We start from the raw sequence: 10,502 nt of genomic DNA, 5'->3' as shown, positions 1-10,502 counted from the left end.
CACCAAGCGTTTCCCCCTGCAGGGAGAAATAATGGTTTCACACCTCTCTGGATGAGTGTGAGCAGCCAGGGGCAGCCGTAGGGCTGGGTTTGCGGGGTGCTGAGTGCTCCCTGCCGCGGTGAGCGAAGCCAGGACGTGCTTTGTCTCGCTGAATCACATCTGGCAGGTTTGTTGTTTTGGTTTGGTTTTTTCCAGGAAAGTATTTCAGCACATCAGGGCGGTGGGCAGAGTCATTTAAGTCACCTTTGCTGCCTGCACGTGTGTGTGGTTGCACGCTTGCCTGGATTGGCATGTTGGCAGCAGAAAAGGACGGAAAGGGAGATTTTACTGTTTGTCCTGAGCTGAGTCCACACTGACCAGGTCACCTGGGCTGTACCAGTGTGGCTAAAAAACATGAATTCCCATCTTCGGCTCTGACAGCACGTTCACTGCCCTCTCTGACAAAGAAGGGAGAAATCACGTTCCTCTCCCCCCACCCGGGATTGAGCTGGCAGGTGACCTGCTAAATTTAAATTTGGGCTTTTAAAACCCAAGAGGCTCGCGCTTTGTACTGTTATTTTAAAAAATTACGTGGGAAACTCCTCTTGATCTCTTATAGAGAAGCCTGTGATCTGTCAGAGGAGCTCAAAATAAGGAGCTGAAACCTTTCTGAACAGTAACCTAGCACTGCCACCAGTTTTCTTGTAGTTGTGCATCGATATCTGGGACAGGGGTAATGTACAGCTCTCCTTCACATGAGTTTATCAGCGGCTGAAAAAGTGCAGTGCCTTGTTGTTCAGGCCTTTGTAAGCCCTGCTGGAAAGTAAAATAGGCAGAAAGCCGCACAAATGGCAGTTGCTGTTCCTGGGAGCACATTAAATAACAAAGAGACCCCAGAACCCTCCTCGGGACAGCAGGAGGTGATCGAGCAGGCAGGTCACACAGCCTGAGCTGGGGTCCCGCAGAGAAAAGGGAGCAGCAAATCCCCCTGGAAGCCATTTCAGGGAACACGAAGAGGATAGAGGCGGTCAGGAACAACCTGACACAGATTTAGGGAGGATAAATTGTTCTAACAGCTTTCTGTGACGGCTGCCTCTTGGTTTTCTTCCTTCAACGCCCTGCCTTTATGTCCCAGAGCAGAGGAGGAGAGGCTTCTGCAGCTCCGTCCCGCCGTCTTTAACCCCCACATGCTTTTTGGCACTGGCTTCATTCGGCCTCAGCCCACCTGATCCTTGAATTGAGGAAAACAAAACTCAGCTGGGGGAAAAAAAAAAACCAACAAAAAACACACCCCAAACCCAAAACCAAACCAAACCAAACCAAACCAAAAACCACCCTCAAATCTTGCCAGCTGCACAGGTCGGATTTTTTAACAGACTCAAGTTCCCTTGCTCTCAGAAAAAAAAGTAAAATCTTGTTTGCGGAAGTTTGTCGGGAATTGGAGACTTCCATTCACAGCAGTGCTGACGAAATCTCGATGGAGTTAGCAGGTTCTCTGCAATTTAAGCTGCAGAAGAGCTTCTGCACAAGCGCCAAGGCTCTCCTTATGACAGTGGTTTTGCAGCTGGCTCGTAACTCCCTACCTGGATATCTCACGACTGAGGCGTCTGTCGCTGTCCCTGGTGCGGGTGTCTGTGCTTTCTGTGAAGGGATACAAAGCACAAGTGACATAAAGGATCTATGGCTTTTTTTTCTTTGTTTGAGATGTGAAAACTCATCACGTAATTGTCTTTCCCTGGTCAGACCTTTCCCGACCTGAGTGACCCTATATTTTAACGTCAACCCTCTCTCCTGCTGGAGGAGTTAGATTTTAAGATTCACATAAAAAATACGTGGCCAGCGAGAGTGCATGCAGGACGACTTGAAATGCAAAGGAGTCCAAGCAGGGTGTGGATGGGACGTTGTGGGTCAGCAGCTGTGAAGCTGTTTTAGCTTTAGAGTTTGGAGTCCCACAGGTTGCTTTGCCTTCAGCAACACTGGGCGGGTGAATGACAACCCAAGAAGTAGAAGGCATTTCTCCTTAGTGCCAAGATGGTGCTCTGCTCACGAGATCTTTTCTCACTTCTTTTTTTAAGGAACTAAATTGTTTTGCACTGCTCAGGATGCTGTCCTTTCCTGGACACAGAGGAGCCAGGGCTGAGGTGCTGACACTGTGCTAACAAGCACAGAAAATTCACTCTGCAGCGTTTCAAGGCAGTACGATTTGAGACCTGTGAAGGCTAGTGGAACTTTTTTTGGCAGTTTTCTCTGTTATTTGTGTCAGTCACATCCATTTGGAGACAAAAGCAGAGTGTTCTCAGGAGGGAGGGCTTTCAGCCTGAAAGACCAGCGTAGTTGCCTGGGAGCCCAGTCTGAGAGGGAGGTGTCTGTCGTGTTAAAAGCAGACACAAGAGTCACCGAGTGTGCGTGTGCTGAGGGGACTCTGACTGTCAAGGCTCTGATCAGTCCCTGTGAGATGTCCATTCTCACCCTGCAGCACACAAACACAGCGTTAGGTGAGAAAGAGACCAGAAAGCACTGTATGTTGATTTCAAGACCTTAAACCCAAATGCAGGGTCACCAAACCCCCCCCCCCACTATGGGGTTAGACTCTCCCCTGAGGTGAGAGAGACATTTCTCTCCGGCTTAGCTGAGGCCAGTGGGACTTTATGACTTCTAAACTCAACGGTGGATTAGTGGGTTTTGTGCTTTTTATCCCGGCTGTGGTCGAACAAAGGCGTGACAATTCCAGCTTGGTGTCTGCTGAGTGATCAGAAGAGGGCAGTCCTTCCCCTCTGTACTCGCTCTGCTTCATGCTTGAATTGAGTCTCAAGGCCACAAATGAACGCTGCAGACCTGTGCTGATATGGTTGCACTGATCCGGGGTGTGCATCCAACCCCTGAATGGCCTTCTGTCCTTCCTTCAAGACCAGGGAGTTCTGCCACTTGAGAAGAAATATGACAAACGTGGTGTCCATGAAGATCACTCAGAGGACAGAGGCAGGTTGCTGTAGATAATTACTGGAAGAAAGCTCCCAGTTATGAGGAGGATGGTGTAGGAAAAGGTCACCCAGTGTCTGCACCACTCCCTGTGAGAGCAGTGACCACAGCACATATAAATCGACCTGGCTTTAATGCAGCTGATAAAACCAGCAGCAGTGAGGAGGGAGGGGTTTACTCTGATTCCCAGCAGAAAAGCAGATTTATCAGGGCATGACAGCACCCAAAAGGCTGTGGCCTCCCCCTGTGAAGGTTGCCCTGTGGTCTTCCACTAAACCAGGACGCCCAGAGACCCGTCCACCCTGGCCTTGAACGTTTCCAGGGATGAGGCACCTACCACTTCCCTGGGCAACCCATGCCATGCCACCCTCATTGCAAAATTTGCAGCCCCCATAACAAAATCTGCCACTGTCAGCATAATTTACCTCGATAAATTTACCACCCTCAGTATAAAAAGCTCCTTCCTTCTGTGTGGTCTGAACGCCACCTGATCAGCCCACCTCAGGTTTTCTCACCGTGTCCCTCCCTAGCTGTCCAGAGGCTCAGCAGGGTAGAGGCGACCCACAGTCCGAGGCCAAACAGGCCTGAAAAGATCAAAAGCAGAGAAGGCAAAATATAATTTAAACAATGAGAGTCACGTGAGTCACTGACAGAAGAATTAATCCAAACTGGGGGGGGGGGTGAGGGGGGACTGGTGTCCATGCAGGCCAAAAGTCTGGAAAGACTCACAGACACATATGGGATGCCTGTTTAAGCCCTGTCATCCCTCATCAGGGCAGATTTAGCAGTGCCACAAAACGCTCCCAGGAGCTGCGATTTTGTCACCCACAGCGTTTAAATCGTTAGCACGACCCCAGGCGCAGCTCTGGACGAGGCCAGCTAGCGCTTTCCCAAACAGCCGCTGGGGACAGTGTGGGAATCAGCTATTCCCGAAACACAGCGCTCACGTGGACGTTGGTTTGGGTGGTAAAAGCTCCTGAGCAGCACGGATGTGGGCTGTTCCCGTGGGAGCTGGTCTCGGGGCCAGAGGCTGCTCTGGACACGTTTGAGTGCAAAAACTCTCAGTGGGGAATACAAAAGCAGAACGACATTTAAACACAGAAGAATAAAATCACTCGACAGAAGTAGAGTAAAAATCTTGGAAATGGCGTAAAGGTGTTTATCAGTGTTGGTGCTTTGAAGAGGTAAAATAGGCAAGGTTTGTGGAGAGAAGTATTATCTTTTGGTGGAATTGGTCTTGTGAAAGATGCTGTTTTTCTTCACAAACCTTGCCTCGGGGTAACAATCGCCTTTGCTGCCTCATTCCTGCTGCAGTCTCATGATGGGAAGAGTCAGTCAGGTCATCTCTCTGTACGAGGATTAGTCCAACCTTGTCATAGTTAACAGTGAACACTTCTTTTTAACAAAAATAAAGGGCTTCGAGTGAAGAGGCCAGTGTTTATCAAACCACAGAAACCTGCCTTCTGAGAGACAGCTTGTCTGCTAATCTGTACTGAGGTTGAGGTTAGATAAAAACTAATATCACTGCCTAAAAGATTATTTGTTCAGTAGCTGTGTTCATAGAGCCACATTATCAGTGTATTTAGGGGACTGGCAGCCCAGCACTATGAACAGACAGATCTAGGCAACTAGAACAGAGATTTAATTATTTTTTTTTAATTTACATCAAGAACTGGTTATGTAAAAAAAAACCAAGCACACCGAGTCCAGCTCTGGTGACGTTGCTTTAAACAAGATGTTTGAGAAACTGGAAATGTTACAGAAAGGAGAGACAGAACTATCTCAAGAATGAGAAACACAAGTCTCCTGTTTATCTGACGGAACCGGCTACAGTCAGTATGGTTTATCACTGGGAGGTCTCTTTGGTAAAGAGAGAAAGAACAAGCAGAAAATTATCCAAATTCCAGGAAAACTCAAAAGGGAAACAGAACTCGGTTTTAGGAGGGTGGAGGTGATTTGAGAAGCCACCTTGAACATGATTTAAGAACGCCACCTTCAAACAGCGATCGAGTGGCTCTTGGGAACATGCAGAACATGCATTTCACTTCAGCACAAACCACTGGCTCCCTCTGAAGAGGAATCCCAGCAAAATGCGGCGGCCTGCACGCACAGGAAACACGGAATTATCATGGAGTAGTTGTCTGTTGCGTTAAAAATTTGTGAATGAATTCTCACCCTGCAGTGAGCGAGCTGTGACACCGCTCACTGGAGGCTGCCCTGGCACAGCCAAGAGAGGCAGCAGGGCTGGGATGGCTGGTTTTGCAGAGCTGGGGAACTCCAGGGGCTGATCTCTCGGCAACAGCAAAGCAACAACATCGCGGGTGCCAAAAGAAACTCTTCTGTGCTGAGCACCAAATATGGTGATAAAAGTCCTCGGGAGGACCAAGAAATGGCTGCTCCTCCTGTTCTACAGCACAGGCAGCGGCACGAATCAGCTATAAATGTAACAGGCACTTGGTGGCTTTGGAGTAGTGTGAGAGGAAGAGCAGGATTGCTGTCTCTCTAGGTTGGGGTAGAGTGCCCATGTTGTCTTGAGACGAGCCAAGTTTGCATCAGCAGGGTGTGGGCTGAGCTGTACTATGGCACAACACTCTGTGATGGCAGTCCAGTGGCCCCGGGGCTGTCCCAGCCGTGCTGTGGCAGCAGGGCCAGGGCAGTGCCCTCCCTGTGCTGGCACTGCTGAGGCACCTCCAGTGCTGGGGCAGTTCTGGGCCCTCAGACAAGAGAGACACTGAGGGGCTGGAGCGTGTGCAGGGAAGGGAACGGAGCTGGGGAAGGGTCTGGAGCAGCAGGAGGGGCTGAGGGAGCTGGGGGGGCTCATCCTGGGGAAAAGGAGGCTCAGGGGGAACCTTCTGGCTCTGCAACTCCCTGACAGGAGGGGGGAGCTGGGAGAGAGTCAGGCTCTGCTGCCAGAGAACAAAGCACAGGAGGAGAGGAAAAGGCCTCAAGTTGTACCAGGAGAGGTTTGGATTGGACATTGGGAAAATTCCTTCACTCAAAGGGTTGTCCAGCCCTGGCACAGCTGCCCAGGGCAGAGGTGGAGTCCCCATCCCTGGAGAGATTTAAAAGCCATGTGGATGTGGCACTTGGGGACGGGGGTTAGTGGTGGCCTTGGCAGTGCTGGGGAATGGACTCGATGGTCTGGGAGGGCTTTTCCAACCCAAACAATTCAATGATTCCAGGATTCTGCTGCCCCCCTTGTGCAAGGCTGGGGCTGTGTGTCTGCGCTAAGGCACGAAACACGGACCAGGCCTGGTCCACGCTCCAGATGGAGCATCTCCACAAGACCCGTATCTTGAAAAAGCTCCGGAGTCTGGATTTGAGAACGAACACAGCTGACACCACCGAGCGTCTGGGAGAACACGTGGGAGCCAAAGCAGTGGGTGCCGACTGGAAATGACGGCCTTCCCCGCGATTAAAGACCGCCGCCGGGAGCCCGGGGCCGCGCAGCCCTGACAAACCCCATCCCCTGGGGGGCAGGTTTTTCTCTGCCCTGACTCATGACAGCGCAGCCTCCAGGACAGCCATTCTTTCACAACAAAGCCTTGCCTGGCGTGTTCCAGCAAGGCCTTGCCCGCTCGCTCCGTGCCTTGGGCGAGACCCTCCAGCAGCCCAGAACAACGTGGGTCTGCAGCGGGTGATTTACGCCGCTCGGGCACGAGGCCGGGCGTTTTTAAACGCCTCCAACCCGGGCTGTTCTTAGCTGGGCACAGAGTCACGACCTCGCAGGTCATTTTCCGCAATCCCCTTTTGTTTGTAGGTGCGGCGCCGCGTTATCCGGGCGCCTTTCAGAGCCACCACGGGGTCCGTGCCGAGGGCTGGGGGAAAGCAGCTGAGTGTGCTCTCCCCAGGACAGAGGCCTCAGAGCCCGTGGTGAGACGAGGAGGAGGTTTTGATTAGGCGGGTTAACACATCTGATGCCGTTCCTATAGCAACCCTGCTTCTCTTAACTGCTCGTTCGTGCACCCGAGACGCTTAAAAATCATGTTCGGTGCCAGCCGGAGAACTGGGATTCTCATTGTATAAATATCCTTGTTATAGTGGGAATGCCGGTTTCAAACTGCCAGAGGGCAGGGCTGGGTGGGGTACATGGGAAGGAATCTGTGGCTCTGAGGGTGGTGAGCCTCTGGCACAGGTTGCCCAGAGAAGCTGTGGCTGCCCCTGGATCCCTGGAAGTGTTGGCTGGACGGGGCTTGGAGCAACCTGGGATAGTGGAAGGTGTCCCTGCCCACGGCAGGGGGCTGGAAATGGATGGGCTTTAAAGTCCCTTCCAACCCAAAACGTTCCGGGATCCTCTAATTGACTGCCTCATGATTGGCAACACTGGAAAATGTCTCAGAGTTTGGGATGGAGAGGGGTGGTGAGGTCTGAGACGGGGTGAGAGGTCACATTTCGTCCTGTTCTACCTTCCCTCTCCCAACACTTGAACCCTTCTGCTGAGGTGAGAGCAGTGTTAGGACAGGCAGCCCCGTGTCATGAACAGCGATGGGTTTGCTCCCTTCTTTTGCAGTTTCAGCACTGACCTGCAGCACCAGCTGCCTCGGTGTCTTCTGCCAAGCCCTCTGTTTCAGTCCAAGGGCATTGCAGCCCCCCAGGCTCCGCACAGCAGCACACTGAGGCAGAGGTTGACTCCTCAGTGCTGTGGTTCTGTGTGTATACAACACATATATACACACATATATGTGCACACATATGTGAGTATATGTTTCCCCAGCACTGCTCTCTGCTGCCTGCATGCCCTCATGGATCCCAGCCCTACACAGACCCCATTACCTCATAGCCCCCTTCCCCTTTCCCTCATAGCCCCCTTTCCCTCACGGACCCTGTCCCTTCACGGACCCCATCCCCTGACATTCCCATCCCTACACCCTCCATCCCCTCACACTCCCGATCCCCTCACACCTCATCCCCATCACCTCACGCCCCCATACCTTCAATCCCCATCCTCACTCTCCCTATCCCAACATTCCCATCTTCCCACATTCCCATCCCCTCGCACCCCATCCCCTCATTCCCATCCCCACATCCCCATTCCCTCAATCCCCATTCCCTCAAAATTCCCATACCCTCACACCCCATCCCTACATACCTATCCCCTCACACCCATGCCCACATCCCACATCCCCATCCCCTCATATCCTCATCCCTTCACAATTCCCATCCCCACACAATTCCCATCCCACATTCCCATCCACTCACAATTCCCATCCCCTCACAATTCCAATCCCACATCCCCATCTCCTCACAGTTCCCATCCCTACACAATTCCCATCCCCTCACAATTCCCATCCCACATTCCCATCCCATATTCCCATCCCCTCACAATTCCAATCCCACATTCCCATCTCCTCAAAGTTCCCATCCCTACACAATTCCCATCCCCTCACAATTCCCATCCCTTAAAAATTCCCATCCCACACCCCCATCCCCTCACAATTCCATCCCCTCATAATTCCTATCCCACATTCCCATCCCACACCCCCATCCCACAATCCCATCCCACATTCCCATCCCACATCCCCATCCCCTCACAATTCCCATCCCCTCACAATTCCCATCCCCTCATAATTCCTATCCCACATTCCTATCCCCTCACAATTCCCATCCCCTCACAATTCCCATCCCACATCCCCATCCCCTCACAATTCCCATCCCCACACAATTCCCATCCCCTCATAATTCCTATCCCACATTCCTATCCCCTCACAATTCCCATCCCCACACAATTCCCATCCCCTCATAATTCCTATCCCACATTCCTATCCCACACCGCCATCCCACATCCCCATCCCCTCACAATTCCCATCCCCTCACAATTCCCATCCCACATTCCCATCCCCTCACAATTCCCATCTCCTCACAATTCCCATCCCACACCCCCATCCCACACCCCATCCCACATTCCCATCCTTTCACAATTCCCATCCCCTCACATTCCCATCCCACATTCCCATCCCACATTCCCATCCCCTCACAATTCCCATCCCACATTCCCATCCCACATTCCCATCCCCTCACAATTCCCATCCCACACCCCCATCCCACACCCCCATTCCCTCACAATTCCATCCCCTCACAATTCCCATCCCACATTCCCATCCCCTCACAATTCCCATTCCCTCACAGTTCCCATCCCACACCCCCATTCCCCCACAATTCCATCCCCTCACAATTCCCATCCCACACCCCCATCCCCTCACAATTCCATCCCACATTCCCATCCCACACCGCCATTCCCTCACAATTCCATCCCCTCACAATCCACATCCCACACCCCCATCCCACACCCCCATCCCCTCACAATTCCATCCCACATTCCCATCCCACACCCCCATCCCACACCGCCATTCCCTCACAATTCCCATCCCACATTCCCATCCCACACCGCCATTCCCTCACAATTCCCATCCCACATTCCCATCCCACACCGCCATTCCCTCACAATCCCATCCCACATTCCCATCCCACATCCCCATCCCACATTCCCATCCCACACCCCCATCCCACACCGCCATTCCCTCACAATTCCCATCCCACATTCCCATCCCACACCCCCATCCCCTCACAATTCCCATCCCACATTCCCATCCCACACCCCCATCCCCTCACAATTCCCATCCCACACCCCCATCCCACACCGCCATTCCCTCACAATTCCCATCCCACATTTCCATCCCACACCGCCATTCCCTCACAATTCCCATCCCACACCGCCATCCCCTCACAATTCCCATCCCACATTCCCATCCCACACCGCCATTCCCTCACAATTCCATCCCCTCACAATTCCATCCCACATTCCCATCCCACACCACCATTCCCTTACAATTCCATCCCACATTCCCATCCCACACCGCCATTCCCTCACAATTCCATCCCACACCCCCATCCCACACCCCCATTCCCTCACAATTCCATCCCCTCACAATTCCCATCCCACATTCCCATCCCACACCGCCATTCCCTCACAATTCCATCCCCTCACAATCCCCATCCCCTCACAATCCCCATCCCCTCACAATCCCCATCCCCTCACAATTCCCATCCCACATTCCCATCCCACATTCCCATTCCCTCACAATTCCATCCCCTCACAATTCCATCCCACATTCCCATCCCACATTCCCATCCCCTCACAATTCCCATCCCACATTCCCATTCCCTCACAATTCCATCCCCTCACAATTCCATCCCACATTCCCATCCCACACCGCCATTCCCTCACAATTCCATCCCCTCACAATTCCATCCCACATTCCCATCCCACACCGCCATTCCCTCACAATTCCATCCCCTCACAATTCCATCCCACATTCCCATCCCACATTCCCATTCCCTCACAATTCCATCCCCTCACAATCCCCATCCCACATTCCCATCCCACATTCCCATTCCCTCACAATTCCATCCCCTCACAATTCCCATCCCACATTCCCATCCCACACCGCCATTCCCTCACAATTCCATCCCCTCACAATTCCCATCCCACATTCCCATCCCACATTCCCATTCCCTCACAATTCCATCCCCTCACAATTCCATCC

This window comes from Manacus candei, unplaced genomic scaffold (assembly GCF_025592945.1).
Source record: "Manacus candei isolate 608988 ecotype Guabito, Panama unplaced genomic scaffold, ASM2559294v1 h1tg000059l, whole genome shotgun sequence".
Classification (NCBI taxonomy): domain Eukaryota; kingdom Metazoa; phylum Chordata; class Aves; order Passeriformes; family Pipridae; genus Manacus; species Manacus candei.
The sequence above is the reverse complement of the archived record's forward strand: the minus strand, read 5'-3'. Positions refer to the sequence as shown.